General features: G+C 49.8%; 1 pseudogene; it reads right to left on the bottom strand.

Moving 5' to 3' along the window:
• Window positions 1-4,287: 4,287 nt before the first annotated feature.
• On the bottom strand, window positions 4,288-10,842 carry LOC123059644 (2-oxoglutarate-dependent dioxygenase 11-like; annotated as a pseudogene).
• Between the last annotated feature and the right edge of the window lie 4,896 nt (window positions 10,843-15,738).

The following is a 15,738-nucleotide window of genomic DNA, read 5'->3' on the forward strand; positions in this document are numbered from 1 at the left end:
TTACAACTAATATGTTAGTTGTGAGATGATGTATTACGGAACGAGTAAAGAGACTTGCCGGTAACGAGATTGAACTAGGTATTGGATACCGACGATCAAATCCCGGGCAAGTAACATACCGTTGACAAAGGGAACAACGCATGTTGTTATGCGGTCTGACCGATAAAGATCTTCGTAGAATATGTAGGAGCCAATATGGGCATCCAGGTCCCGCTATTGGTTATTGACCGGAGACGTGTCTCGGTCATGTCTACATTGTTCTTGAACCGTAGGGTCCGCACGCTTAACGTTACGATGACAGTTATTACGAGTTTTATGCATTTTGATGTACCGAAGTTAGTTCGGAGTCCCGGATGTGATCACGGACATGATGAGGAGTCTCGAAATGGTCGAGACATAAATATTGATATATTGTATGACTATATTCGGACACCGGAAGTGTTCCGGATGAATTTCGGATAAAACCGGAGCACCGGGGGGTTACCGGAACCCCCCGAGGGGTTAATGGGCCTTATGGGCCTAATGTGGAGAAGAGGAAGGGGCTGCTAGGGCAGGCCGCGCGCCCCCTCTTCCCCTAGTCCGAATTGGACAAGGAGGGAGGGGCGGCGCCCCCCCCCCCTTTCCTTCTCCCCCCCCCCCTCTCTCCTACTTGGACAAGGAAAAAGGGGAGGAGTCCTACTCCCGGTAGGAGTAGGACTCCTCCTGCGCCCACCTCCTGGCCGGCCGCACCCCTCCCCTTACTCCTTTATATACGGGGGCAGGGGCACCCTAGAACACACAAGTTGATCCTCGTGATCGTTCCTTAGCCATGTGCGGTGCCCCCTGCCACCATATTCCACCTCGGTCATATTGTTGTAGTGCTTAGGCGAAGTCCTGCGTCGGTAGAACATCATCATCGTCACCACGCCGTTGTGCTGGCGGAACTCATCCCCGAAGCTTTGCTGGATCGGAGCCCGGGGAGCGTCATCGAGCTGTACGTGTGCTAAGAACTCGGAGGTGCCGGAGTAACGGTGCTTGGATCGGTCGGATCGGGAAGAAGACGTACGACTACTTCCTCTACGTTGTGTCAACGCTTCCGTTGCGATCTACAAGGGTACGTAGATCATACTCTCCCCTCTCGTTGCTATGCATCACCATGATCTTGCGTGTGCGTAGGAAAATTTTGAAATTACTACGTTCCCCAACACATAAAGGCCTAAGACAAGGAGATCTGATGTCCCCTATCCTGTTTAACATTGTGGTGGATATGTTAGCAATTTTGATAGGAAGGGCTAAGGAGAATGGTCAAGTGGGTGGGTTGGTACCTCATCTTGTTGAGGGAGGTGTTTCCATCCTTCAGTACGCCGATGATACAATCATCTTTATGGAGCATGATTTGGCCAAGGCGAGAAATATGAAGCTAGTGTTATGCCTGTTTGAACAATTGACCGGGTTAAAGATTAACTTTCATAAGAGCGAGTTGTTCTTCTTTGGTAGAGCCAAAGACGACCAGGAGTCTTATAGGAAATTGTTTGGGTGCGAGTTGGGGAGTTTACCCTTCTCTTACCTTGGTATTCCGATTCACCATCGTAGGCTAACAAACAGAGAATGGAAGTGCATCGAGGATCGATTTGAGAAAAAACTGAGCTGTTGGAAGGGTAAGCTCATGTCATACGGAGGCCATTTGATATTGATTAATTCGGTGCTCACGAGTATGTCTATGTTTCTCTTATCTTTCTTTGAGGTCCCAGTTGGTGTTAGGAAACGACTGGACTTCTATCGGTCGCGTTTCTTTTGGCAGGGTGATGAACTTAAAAGAAAATACCGGCTTGCTAAATGGGACATCATCTGTAGACCGAAAGACCAATGGGGTCTTGGTATTGAAAATCTTGAAGTTAAGAACAGATGCCTTCTTAGTAAATGGTTGTGGAAGCTGTCTTCCGGGACTGAGGCCATGTGGGCGCAGATCCTCCGCAACAAGTACCTCCAGACTAAAACATTGTCCCAGGTCGCAGTTAGGCCGACTGATTCGCCTTTCTGGAAAGGACTAATGAAAGTCAAACAATCTATGTTCAATAGGACGAGATTTGTTATTGAAAACGGTACAAGTACACGTTTCTGGGAGGATACTTGGCTTGGTGAATCACCTTTAGCCATTCAATATCCGTCTTTATATCGGATTGCTCAACGACGTGAGGTGTTCGTGGCAACGGTATTCCAATCTGTCCCCCTTAATATTCAGTTTCGACGGTCGCTAGCGGGCAATCGTTGGGAAGAATGGCTCCATCTAGTTAGGAGACTGATGGAGGTTCAACTTTCTCACCAACCCGATATTGCGCTGGAAGTTGACTAGCTCTGGAGTATTTACAGTTAAATCAATGTATATTGATGTTATTAATTCGAATGCTATTCCAACTTCCAAGTATGTTTGGGCTGTCAAAGTTCCTTTAAAAATTAAAGTGTTTACGTGGTTTGTCCATAAACAAGTTATTTTAACAAAGGACAACTTGATTAAACGCAATTGGACAGGACCTACTAGGTGTAGTTTCTGTGATCGGGATGAGACGATTAAGCATTTATTCTTTGATTGCCCGTTGGCCAAAGTTCTATGGCGGATGGTCCATATTGCTTTTAATATTACTCCACCGACTTCGGTCAATGCTTTATTTGGGACATGGCTTAATGGGGTTGAGCCTGAATTAGCAAGACATATTCGGGTTGGAGTTTGCGCTTTGTTATGGACTATCTGGAATTGCAGAAATGATTTGGTTTTTAACAGAGCATCACGGATTCATTTTTTGCAGGTTATTTTTCGAGCTACGACACTGATCCGTTCGTGGTCGCTACTCACTTCGATGGAGGCCAGGGAGCATTTGGTTACTGGATCTATCCGTTGGGAGATGGTAACTCGGGATATCTTCAACCGGTTTGGATGGCGGTCATGTAATAGGATAGGCAATTAGTTTCCCTATCTATTTTTAGCCAGCCGGTTGTGGCATCTTTTTCGGGCTAGTTTGTGTATCTAGCCGTCTGTCGCTCTGTGTGAGCTGCATTTATCCTTTGCTTTTTGTTTGGCTGGAGACTGTGGAACCTTGTTGGCACCTTTTGTTATTTGGTTAATAAGATGGCCGTATGCATCGTTCTGATGCAGAGGCCGGGGAGATCCCCCTTTTCGAAAAAAAATGAACTTAAAGATGAAAGCGATCATTAGAAAGATATGCTCACCACATATGTGTGATGTACTAGATGTGAACCATCGGCTGTACAGGGTTGGCATGAACATGAACAGCATCGCTCAGCACAAAGAGAAGGCACACAGATGTGAAAACTAGTACCTGAAGTTCAAAAAGCACAGGCATTCAGGCAGTAATTAGAATGCATATTCAAATTTAAGGACTGGAGACAAACAAGCACGGTAGTCCACAACCGGAGAATGGATGATGTTAGATCAACCTTGGTCCATTTATGCTGTACGCAGTCATGCACAAAGCGATTGTGCTGGGGTATGGATGCGCTAGCAAATATGGTTTGCCGACTGGAAGATGCTGTATAAGAATTTAGTATCTTGTGAAGGGAGTTCACTTGCTTTGGTGATCCGAAAATAAAATCAACCTGACAAAATGACAAGGTTTTCACATTAGATAACCTCTTTTCAAGCAAATAAGCATGGCGTCGTCCAAGATATGTAGACACTGCATATGAAATTGTTGGCTTGGGGATGAAGAATAGATGAATGGCCACCTCATCAATAACTAATATTTTGATTGATCCAAGACTGAAAGCTTGCTTCTCAACCATTTGACACAAGCTTGCGACAGTCTACAATTATCGGAGGTGGCTCTGCTGAACACAGGACGACATTGTTAGCAGGTTGGCAGCAGAGGAGATAAGAGAACACTATATCAATAACGGCACTCATTCCTTCCTAAGTGCCTATGCAACATAAGAGGGACCCTAAACTTACTATCAACATGAGACTAGATCTAAAAATGCCATGTACCACAATGTTTCTGGGATTAAGCACTGACTGGCATAACCAAAAAATCCACCAAGAGATGGTCATTTACCTTTACCCAGCTCTTTTGTCTCCTGAGCATCCCACCATCAAGCAAGGCCATGAGCCCATGACGTTGCTTACAAGTTCAGATCTCTTGTGCTCTAACAAGACGATTAGCTAGCTATATACAGGAAACTTCAAATTTCAGAGCATGATTGTTTGCAAGCCGATGCCCGATACATGCGTCATGCTATCTGATCATCTGATACAAGAATGATGCCTGCTATGGTAGCATTCAGCTGCTTTTAAAAAAAACAAAAACCTAGCTTTATTAACATACGGATGCAGCTAAATCACTAGCCACCAGAGAAGATACAACGTCAGGAACAGCGGCATGCCAATCAAGGTACCTCCCTAGGCCATATGGGCACCATGGGTAGCCAGGGCATCCGACACCGAGTTACAGGCACACTTGCACACAAGCACTTTAAAATCAACAAAGCTAGTAAAACGAAGAAATTTTGCCTCCTGAAAAAGAACTCCATTGCAAGCAGTGTGCACTTCATTGGAAAGAAGAACCGAAGAGAGCATTGTCGAGTCCGTTTCAATGATGATACGCCCAAGCCCAACTTCAGCCGCTAGGTAGCTAGTTTAGCTTCATCTGCTCCAAGAAGTTCTTCCCCTCGAGCTTGGTCGCGAAGAAGATCTTCATGAAGCTCTCAAGGTCCGACGTCTTGTAGGCATCGTCTTCATGTCCGGTCATCTCCTTTAGAGGACCTATCATGGTGTGGATGTCTGGGAACTGGAACGCGGCGATCGACAGCCGTTCTTCCTTGGGGTCGACGACTGCCCGGTGCTCGATGCTCCTGTACCTCCCGTTCGTCAAGACCTGTCCTCGTCAAAGCAAATCAAACAACGAAAATGCATGGATTTAGCTAGCATACGGCGCGCCATACAGTCTCTAACATCTGATAATCGGCAGAAAGAAGCACCAAATCGGTGTTTGACTGCGACTGCGCGTGCTCACCTCAAACATATCTCCGATGTTAACGACGAAAGCGCCCGAGACGGGCTTCACAGGAAGCCAGCTGCCGTTCCTCTTGATCTGCAGGCCCTGGACATGATTCACTTGGAGGACAAGGGTTAGGAGATTAGCATCGGAGTGCGGGGACAAGCCAACGACTTTCTCTGCTTGTGCGCACGGGGGGTAGTAGTTTATTCTGACTTTCTGCATTCCATGGATGCATTTGTCAGCGATCGCCTCTCGTTTCAGTCCCAAGTTCTTGGCCATCGTAGCCAAAAGGGAGTCTGATAAATCCTTCACCGCACCAGAATATCTATTCAGCGCCGATCTGAATGAGACGACCAAAAAGCATCATTCCATTGTACTAACTAAGAAGCTGAAGAAGAGCGTGACAGGCAACGAAGGAGAATATCATCACAATCTAGCTACATACCTGAAGGTAGCAGGCTGGTCAGGCCAGAACTTAGCGTTCCTCATCTCAGGTGGCTGTGTGTAGAGGAAGAGCATGTCAGCCCAGTCGAGTTTCTGATCCTCAGAGACGACGAATAGTTGACCGTAGCCTTCTAGCTGCCCTTGCTCCTGAGCGAATCGCTTCTTCGTCTCTGCGGGCAGCTGGAAGAACTGCTGGATGTTGGCCTTCATGCTCTCCAGCACATCGTCCGGGACACTGTGGTTAACCAACTGCAAACAAACAGGAGAGCAATTCTAGCTAGTATCAGAATGATCAGGCATACATATATATAGTATACCCGAGGAAGTCAACTGTCTTTGCATAGCAATAGAGGCCGGTGTGCAATGGAAAATGTGAGCCAAGACAGCGAACAAACTAACTTGGAAGAAGCCCCAGTCCTGAGGAAAACGATGGAGGCTCTATGGAGGTGTGCAGACTCCTCGCCACCATGGTCCAACTCCAGCAGTAGCCTTTGGTGGTCGATGATGGGGATCTGAGCCTCGCCGTCGCCATCGCCAGTGACCGCCTCTGCTGCCGCCTCTGGCCGGAGATACCTCAGCGGCACATCGTCCCCGCCGGTGGCAGCCACCAAGGCACTACCAGAAAAACTTGTTTTGCCGACGGCCATATCTATGCCGACGTCCCCCGTCGGCATATATGGGCATACCCCGACGGCACAACTAAAGCCGTCGGCGTAGAAAGGCCGTCGGCGTATAACCATCTATGCCGACGGGGGCCGTCGGCATAGATAAGCCGTCGGCGTTTTTCCAAATATACCGACGGGGGCCGTCGGCATAGAGCAGGCCGTCGGCATATCGTGTGGGCCCGTCTACCCGGGCGGCGACGGCAGTTTGACGGCGTCAAGCTACGCCGACGGGCTAACGGTGGCCGTCGGCATAGCTACGCCGACGGCCTAGCCGTCGGCATAGCTATGCCGACGTCATCGATTCGCCGCGCCGCCACGTCATCGATCCGCGTCGTTCGCCGGTCCCGTGGGGTGGCATTTCTATGCCGACGGCTAGGCCGTCGGCATAGGCCTGGCCCATGGTTTTTGCCACGTCATTGATCCCCGCCCTACGCCACGTCATCGATCCAGGGCTCTACCGTTCCGTAGCCGTAGCTATGCCGACGGCTTTGCCGTAGGCATAGATTTCTAATAATATTTTTATATTTTTTGTATTTTCTCTTATTTTTTTTAATTTTTTTTCAATACTAATTTCATTAACTTAAATGTACAGAAAACATATATCGATTGCCCCCCACACGGGCCTTCTTCCGTCGTGTCACGGAGAGGTTAGACGGGACGGGTCGGGTACCTGTGGGGGGTAGCAATGCCGCCAGGTGTTGCGGTGGGCCCTCCTACGGTTGTGGAAACGTGGTGGCAGGCGCAGGCACGCGGCTCCGGGGTGTGCCCCCTCCCCCCTCACGGGCGTCGATGCCGCCGTTCCCCGGAGGAGGGAAGCGGCCACGTCGGGCCGACGCAGAGGGAATCTTGGGGTGGGTTGTGCCGGGACTGTGTTGGGGGGTGTAGCTATGGCTGGGCTATAACAACAAGGTGAAAAGGTCCACCGGTCAAACTACGTCCAGCGAAAGTCAAAGGGATAGACCCGGCGGTCGTCTGTGTCAGGGTTAGACGGGACGGGGTACCTGGGGGGTAGCAATGCCGCCAGGTGTTGCGGTGGCCCTCCTACGGTTATATAAGCATGGTGGCAGGCGTAGGCACCCGCACGCGGCTTGTATGAGGTCCCGGTGCGACGCTCCGGTGGCATTGCTACCCCCCTAGGGCCCCCGTCCCGCCTAACCCTGTAGCGTTTGACCACGGGATCTACCCCTTTGACTTTGCACGGACGGGCTTTGAGCAGTAGACGTATCCACCCGGTTGTGTAAGGTCAGCCCAGAGGCCCACGGCAACATCTGGCCCGGATGTTGCTCCAAAGTGTTCCTATGGGCTGACCTAACACAACCGGGTGGGGAGGTCCACTGGTCAAAGCCCGTCGTGCAAAGTCAAAGGGCTAGATCCCGTGGTCAAACGCTACAGGGTTAGGCGGGACGGATGCACTAGGGGTAGCAATGCCACCGGAGCGTCGCACCGGGACCTCATACATGCGGGGTGGTGTGGTGGCATGTCCGAAGAGGCGGGACGCGTCTCCGGGGCGTGGCCCCCCCTCACGGACGGCGATGACACGGTAGTAGACGTTCTGCGGTAACGATGCGGCGTCAATATTACTAAATACTCGGAGCGCGATAAAATCATGAGTTTTTTTGCACGACGTGGGCACATGTGCTATAGGAACAATGGTATTTTTTCATAATTTTTGGTGATGGAGAAGTATCCGAAAAATTCCCTCTACGCGGATTGCCCTTCGCGCGTCTACGGCTGTGGCCGGCGGCCTCCAGGGGCTAGCATGCCGCCAAATCTTGCGTAGGCGGCCTCTCACAAGTCTGGAAGTGTTGTGGCGGTTGCAAACACCCGGCACGCGTGTCCGGGGTGTGCCCCCCCTCACGGACGGCGCCGCAGCCGGCACCTGGAGGGGGGAAACGGACGCGTGGGGTCTACACGGAGGGGATCTTGCTGTGGGTCTGGCCCGGATGTTGCTCCAAAGTGTTCCTATGGGCTGACCTAACACAACCGGGTGGGGAGGTCCACTGGTCAAAGCCCGTCCGTGCAAAGTCAAAGGGCTAGATCCCGTGGTCAAACGCTACAGGGTTAGGCGGGACGGGGGCACTGGGGGGGTAGCAATGCCACCGGAGCGTCGCACTGGGCCCTCATACATGCGGGGTGGTGTGGTGGCATGTCCGAAGAGGCGGGACGCTTCTCCAGTGCGTGGCCCCCCCTCACGGACGGTGATGACACGGTAGTAGACATTGTGCGGTAACGATGCGGCGTCAATATTACTAAATACTCAGAGCGCGATAAAATCATGAGTTTTTTTGCACGACGTGGGCACATGTGCTATAGGGACGATGGTATTTTTTCATAATTTTTGGTGATGGAGAAGTATCCGAAAAATTCCCTCTACGCGGATTGCCCTTCGCGCGTCTACGGCTGTGGCCGGCGGCCTCCGGGGGCTAGCATGCCGCCAAATCTTGCGTAGGCGGCCTCTCACAAGTCTGGAAGTGTTCTGGCGGTTGCAAACGCCCGGCAGGCGTGTCCGGGGTGTGCCCCCCCTCACGGACAGCGCCGCCGCCGGCACCTGGAAGGGGGGAACGGACGCGTGGGGTCTACACGGAGGGGATCTTGCTGTGGGTCTGGCCCGGGGCGCGCCCCCCCCCCTCACGGACGGCGATGGCATTGTTACCGCAGAACGTCTAATACCGAGCACTGAAAAGTTCACAGCAACTGTCCATTTTCTTCATGTAAGTCTAATGAATACCGGAGCTTATAACGTATGGATTAGTGAACTATTTAAACAGGTCAAATTGCTTTTCCCTCGGCGAGGTGGGACTATTTTTAAAAAAAAAGCAGTTGCCATCTATGCCTACGGCATAGCCGTCGGCATAGGCCTCCTATCTATGCCGACGGCCTTGCCATCGGCATAGAAACGCACATGTCCACGGATCGATGACGTGGCAAAGTGGCGGGCCTATGCCGACGGCCAGACCGTCGGCATAGGGCCGGCCTTATCCCCTTGCGGTTCGCCCCCGCACCACCCATTCGCCATCTCCCTCTTCCTCCCCGACCCACACCCGCGCCACCGCCCACCACCTCCGCCGCCCGCCCTGAGCACGCCACCCCCGGCCCCGAGCCCGCCGCCGCCCGCGCCTCCCCGCCCCGACCCCGCGCCGCCCCGCCCCGAGCCCGCCGCCGCCCGCGCCGCCTCGCCCCGACTCCGCGCCGCCCCTCCCCGACCCCGCGCCGGTCGGCGGCACCGACCCCGCGCCGCCCCGCCCCGACTCCAGCCGCCCCGACCCCGCGCCTCCCCGCCCCAACTCCGGCCGCCCCGCCCCGACTCCGTCCGCCCCGACCCCGCGCCTCCCCGCCCCAACTCCGGCCGCCCCGCCCCGACCCCGCGGCTCCCTGCCCCGACCTCGCGCCGGCCGCCCCGCTCCGACCCTGCGCCGGCTGCCCCGCCCCTACCCCGCGCCTCCCCGCCCCAACTCCGGCCGGCCCTCTCGAAGGTGATTTTTTTGAAGTTTTTAGTGTTTTTTTAGTAATTTTGTAGCTAGTTAGATATAGATAGTTAGATAGGTATTTAGATAGTTAGATACATAGTTAGATAGATAGTTAGACAGGTAGATAGTTAGATAGATAGTGAGATAGGTAGTAAAAAAATTTGGTTAGATGAGATGCTATATGTTGCATACCTTGAAAAAAAATTGGTGACGATGATGAATATGTGATGGCGATGATGAATATGTGATGACGATGATGAATATGTGATGACGATGATGAATATAGGTAGTAAAAAAATTTGGTTAGACGAATAGGTGATAATGATGATGATGAATATGTGATGACGATAGTGAATATATTGTTAATGTTGTTCGTTTTTTTGCCTACATGATGCAAAAATAAATGAATGCATGTTTAAATGTTTTAAATATGCTCTATGAGTTGTGATGTTCTAATTTTTTGTCGCGATGGAATTTGCAGGCTTTGTGGTTTAGCATTTCATTGGAGTGACCGTTGTTCGGCGCGTTGGTCCCCCTGAGCATCCCTCTGCTGTTCGACTACTTCCTCTACAGCCGAGGGTGAGCTACAAGTCCATCTCCTCCAATTTTTCATATCACTAGATTTCATTCTCAAGTCAAGTGGCGTAACCTAGGCGCCTCCCGTCCGAAAGGGTTGCATCGATAAATATGCATTCAATTGCATATTTATCACGGCAGCTCTTTCGGATTGTCCAGCGTTTTCCATGGACAGCCCGAGGATGTGTAGATTGGGTATGTTCTCCATGTTCTACCCCGTTCTGAGACAGGATTTCGGCGGCGCCTCCCCATTGTTCTCCGGAGCACATTCTCTCGGCTATTTGCCGAGACGTGTATCTGGAGAACAGCGGGGATGTGCTGCCGAAATTTTGTCTCAGAACGGGGTAGAATGGAGAACGTACTCAGAACGGGGTAGAATGGATAACGTTGCCGACGGCCGGGGCCGTCGGCATAGATGTACGGACACCGTCGGGATAGGGCCTATGCCGACGGCCTTTCTATGCCGACGACATTCCTGGCTACCCCGTTCCTGGCTACATTCCTGTGTAGATCACAGGTCTATGCCGACGACATTCCTGGCTACGCCGACGGATATGTTGCCGACGGCCCTATGCCGACGGGTGCCGTCGGCATAGACCTGTCCCGACGGCCATTCAGGGCTATGCCGATGGCCCTGGCCGTCGGCATAGGGTGCGATTCCGGTAGTGAGGCCTGCACACTCGGGACGGGGAGAGATCCCATCTCTTGCCGCTCTTGATAATTGAGATGCTACTGGTTCCCCGGATACTTTAGTCTTGTGTTCTGGCTACCTCATGTCTTTTGGCATATATATATAAGAGTTATAGACAGATGGTAGCCAACGACACGCATCATCCAGTGATTTAATATTCAGAAAATCAGTCCAGCTACAATCATAGAAATAGAAAGCTGCCAACTTGCAAGTTTTCTCTTTCTTTTATTTTCTGAGGATCAACTTCCATTCTTTTTTTAAAGTGATAAAACTAATTATATACATACAACAGGATCTGATCCACTACAATTGGAGAAAGAAGTACGTATTTCATCATATACACATACAACAGGATCTGATCCACTACAACTGAATTCTTCAATATGTGCCACCTAAAACCAGAACATGGAAATAACCAAAAAGGAGAGCAATCAGAGATGACAAAATTATTATTTTTGTGAATTTGAAAAGTAAGCATATGCATATACAGACACGCACAAAATCAGTAAATGTGCTATATGAACACCATTAAGTCAAATTAATACTCGAATGTCTATCGTCCAGTCCCATACCATGCAAGAACATAATAATTGAATGACCAACTGAAAAACCCATACCAAGAACTGATCCATTCTTGGCCAGCTCAGCTGCTCAAGGAAAGCAGCATGCATACATATATGATATAAGCTTGCTTCTGAGGAAAACGGAAACCGCGGGTATTGACATTTTGGTAGGGGTGGCGTGTGGGGGGCAAGTCGGTGTGCTTGCTTGCTTCTATCGTTTACCACAATATAAATAAATTGGTGGCTGTGCTTAATAAAATACTTCTTCGGATAAGTAGAGCTTGATCTGCACTTCTTCAACCAATCGCAAAGTCCAAGTCAACTGTCCAATATTGCAAGAGCTTACAGCTCCAATATTCTTCAAAGGAAATTTAGCCATGCCTAATTAGAAATACTTGCTTCAGCTGGCAGTAGCTCTGCACCAGATAATGTTTTTTTGGTTTTATGTATAATAATAGGGACAGCTTACAAACCCTTCTGACTTTGCACGTTAACTAACAGATGGGGCATCTTTTATTTCTTACCACAACATAAACTGATGGTTGTACTACTTAATAAAATACTCCTACAGGTCTTGATCTGCACTTCTTCAACCAATAGCAATTTTTCAAAGTCAACTACACAATCTTGCATCAGCTCAGCACTGGCTAATTTTGTACTCCCTCTGTAAACTAATATAAGAGCGTTTAGATCACTACTTTAGTATTCTAAACGCTCTTATATTAGTTTACGAAGGGAGTAGAAAATTAGCTGAGCCTAACTAGAAACAAATAACTCTCTAGCTAGGCTGTACATCAACAGAGCATTGTTATTTTCGGGGCTGATACTCCTGTACCTCCCATTTGAAAAGATCTGCACAAGTTCAGCTCTCTTGTGCTCTAACAAGACCGCTAGCTAGCGGAAACTAAAATTCTAGAGCACGATCGGGGGTTAAGAAGGCCTAAAGGGCACGGGTCGACGGTAGCCTCGGCAGGCAGGAGATGCGAATCGTTCACTCCCTCCACCGGTTGCCGCGGGAGGGATTGCAGCACACGAAGAGAGTCATCCCCTCCTCCCCTCTTTCTGTAGCCTGCACATTATCATAAAGATATTTGAAGCCATATGTAGATAGATAGATAGATAGATAGATAGATAGATAGAAGCAAATGAACAAACAGGTTGGCGGCATGGACCTGGAAGAAGACGGCCGCAGGCGGGGCAGCGGACGGCCTTGGTGCGGGGAAGGGTGGGGTCGGAAGCCACGTCCTGCAGGGTCTAGAATCGGTCGATCAATCGACCGACTCCGGCCGCCGTTGGCGACGGGATGAAGGAAGGCGGGAATGGAGGGAGGGAGGAGGGGCGTGCGTGCAGAACTTCATGGCGCTCATGGCGGCGGCGGAGTTGGGTTCGAGGAGCCAAGCGTTTCTCTGCTTACGTTGTTTCTGTTTGTTTGTTCCGGTTTTGCCCTTTGCTCTTTGATGGTCCATCTACCGCCGGCTCAGTCTCTCAGGGCATGTATAATGCATAGCCCCAAGATGATGCTTCACATGTTATGTAGGATCGGATATGATGTAAAATAGGTTCGGATAGGGAAGTGAGATCCTCATCAGGAGGCGGGTGCTTGAAGAAAAAAAGTGTGGTCCGGTGACAAAGGCTGAAAAAGTTGGAGTGAAAAGTAGAGATGCATGTGTACTAGAGTCTTTATTTTCTATTTCTTAATAAGGCCCACTAGTGATAGCTTGTATTGGAGGGAAAAAATTAATATAGATGTCTCAAATTATTTTTTGTCATGAGGCATATGTATCCATATGCCACCATTGTACATGCCCTCAGGGTATGTGTGTGCAGAATTTTCTGTTTATTCGAAAGCATGTGCTCCTCAGAGCCTTAACGGCCTTCCCCCCTAAATAGGGGCTTTTGGCTAGCTGAAGCATAAACCCAAATAAACAGGGCCTAAATCAAGATGTTTCACCTAAGAAAGTCTCGCGCCAACACGCATCAATTTGATCCATTCTTTGTATACCTTTCTAATTAATATTCTTTTTATCCATTAACTCTTAGAGAATGCAATGAATTGGACAATGGCATACCATCCATGCATGAACTATGTGTTCATGGAGTACTAAGGCCTTGTTTGTTTGGGCTTTTGCTTTTGCAGCTTTTTCACTCTGACCAAAAAGCCATAAAAGCTCCTAAATAGGTGCTCTTGGAGTTTTTATGGCTTTTGAAGCTCAAATAGGTTATATTGGTTCATCAAAAGCGAAAAAACCTCCAAAAGCACCTACTTAGGAGATTTTATGGTTTTTTGGCCAAAGTTGAAAAGCTGTAAAAGCAGGAGCAAAAGCCCAAACAAACAGGGCCTCAGTTGGGTTCATCAAAGAGCTAGATGTGCTTCTCAAGTACTCCCTCCATCCTAAAATCATTGTGAAGTTGTATTAAAGTCGAGACATTTATTTTAGGACAGAGGGAGTATTATATAGCAATCATTTGATACCTGTGGATATTAGTCTTTCGATCATCTTCTACAACATAATGAAAAGTTGAATGTCAAAATTACTTTTGCATTTTCTAGGAATCTTTGTTCGAGTGCAGGGCGACATATCTGCTCGATACGTGTTGACACGGCCATTGTTGACGACGACTTGGCAAGAAACTGATGAGGAGTCCACGAACCGCCGGGAGGCGAGGATGACATCATGGCACGTGCGGTTGCCATGAATGAGTCTGCTTGACCACCGACAACTCTCGTCTGGGCTCACAGATTGACATGGAGTAGATCTTCAAGAGAAAGCCTGAGTTATAATGTCTTGATTTGAAGTGAAGAACGAGAAAAGAAAAGAACCAAAATCGGGTTGAGTAGCTGAGAATAGTCTGCGTGCTGTGAGATTGTATTTGCCACGTGTTATCAATTAGGGTGGGTCTAATTTACTGGGAGATAGACCCTGTCTTAGGAATTTTTTTTTCCTAATCCACACCTCCTTCTCTCTCCTATGGTCTAACCCCATATGCCGCCATGGCTTTGTGCCGAGCCAGTGGCACCCACTGCTCACCCACATCGACGACTAACTACGCTCGCTCCTATCCTGAGCCTCCTACCATAGTTAGAATGGGTCGGCACTATCCCATGTCCGAGCCTTCCTTCACGTCCTCGACAGAGTGCCTCCTCGTGATGCCGCAATCATGACCGTTGCGCTGCGCCGCCGCCATAGCCAACCCATGTCCGGGCCTCCGCCACGCCTGGTTACGAGGTGGCGCGCACGACGGCTGAGGCCGTGGGTGGCACCGCAACTGCATCAACCTCTATCTTCCTCGACCCATAATGCCTAACCCAAACGCCATAATTCCAGTACAGTTTAAGCCCGAAGCGTCTTCTAATGCATTGGTGCTTAAATGAGGTGTTAAGTGCATTAAAACCTTAGCAACTAATCTCTACTCCTAATGTCTCAGTACGTAGGTTGTTCGTTGGTTTCGTTCGTTTCCCACACTTCCATCGATCGATATATGGCCCTACCCCGCGATCTCCCCCCCCCCCACCGATTTTCCCCTTCCCTCCGTAAACCAACACCGGTTTTAATTCATCATCAAACCCACACGTCCCATGCCTAGAGAAACCGAACCAACCTTTCCATCCTTCACCCTTCCATATAACAACCAATCCTTCGATCAATCCCACCCTTATAAGAGACCAATCAAACCATATCGAAGGGTGGGTTTAAAACCTTCCATCCAAAACATATCGCATCGTAAAAAGCTTCCATAAACAACAACAATCAAATCGCGTAGCAATCAAATATTTTCGCTCTTTCCACCCCGCAGGCCGCAGCCATCGTCGTCCTCCGCACGACCACGCCAACTCTGACAATTTTGGTTTGTCGTAGGCGTGTACACTACGTGAGGAGGGTGCGTCCTCTATGAGAATTTGGCTGGTCGTTTTCATTGCTTGCGGCTGCGGCGAGGACGTGCAGAAGGCAACAGCTCGAACTTGATGCCCTTTGCCTCCGTCAAGGACAGTGTCGAAGGTGCGTAATCTCAATCCTCCTTTTAACGTATTTGTGCCTGTGAAATAAGTAGAAGATTATTAAATTTTTGATGACATTCTTAGCAGGTGTACACGGGGTGGAGCATTGGGAAGGGCCTTAGGATGATATGATGTATATGAACAAGGCCCTGGCCGGGCCTGGGCAGTGTTTTTGGGCTGGGTCACCGGGACCGAGGCTCGAAGGGCGGGCAGGCCGGAGTCCGAATCCAGTCAGGGCCGGGAAGGCGATCTCAAAACCCAAACCGTCCGATCCCGATGACGATCATTATCCACCCGTGTATTTTGGCCTGGACCGGCGCGGCGCGGCCCAAACAAACCTGCTCGCC

Source organism: Triticum aestivum, chromosome 3A (assembly GCF_018294505.1).
Source record: "Triticum aestivum cultivar Chinese Spring chromosome 3A, IWGSC CS RefSeq v2.1, whole genome shotgun sequence".
In the NCBI taxonomy this organism is placed as follows: Eukaryota; Viridiplantae; Streptophyta; class Magnoliopsida; order Poales; family Poaceae; genus Triticum; species Triticum aestivum.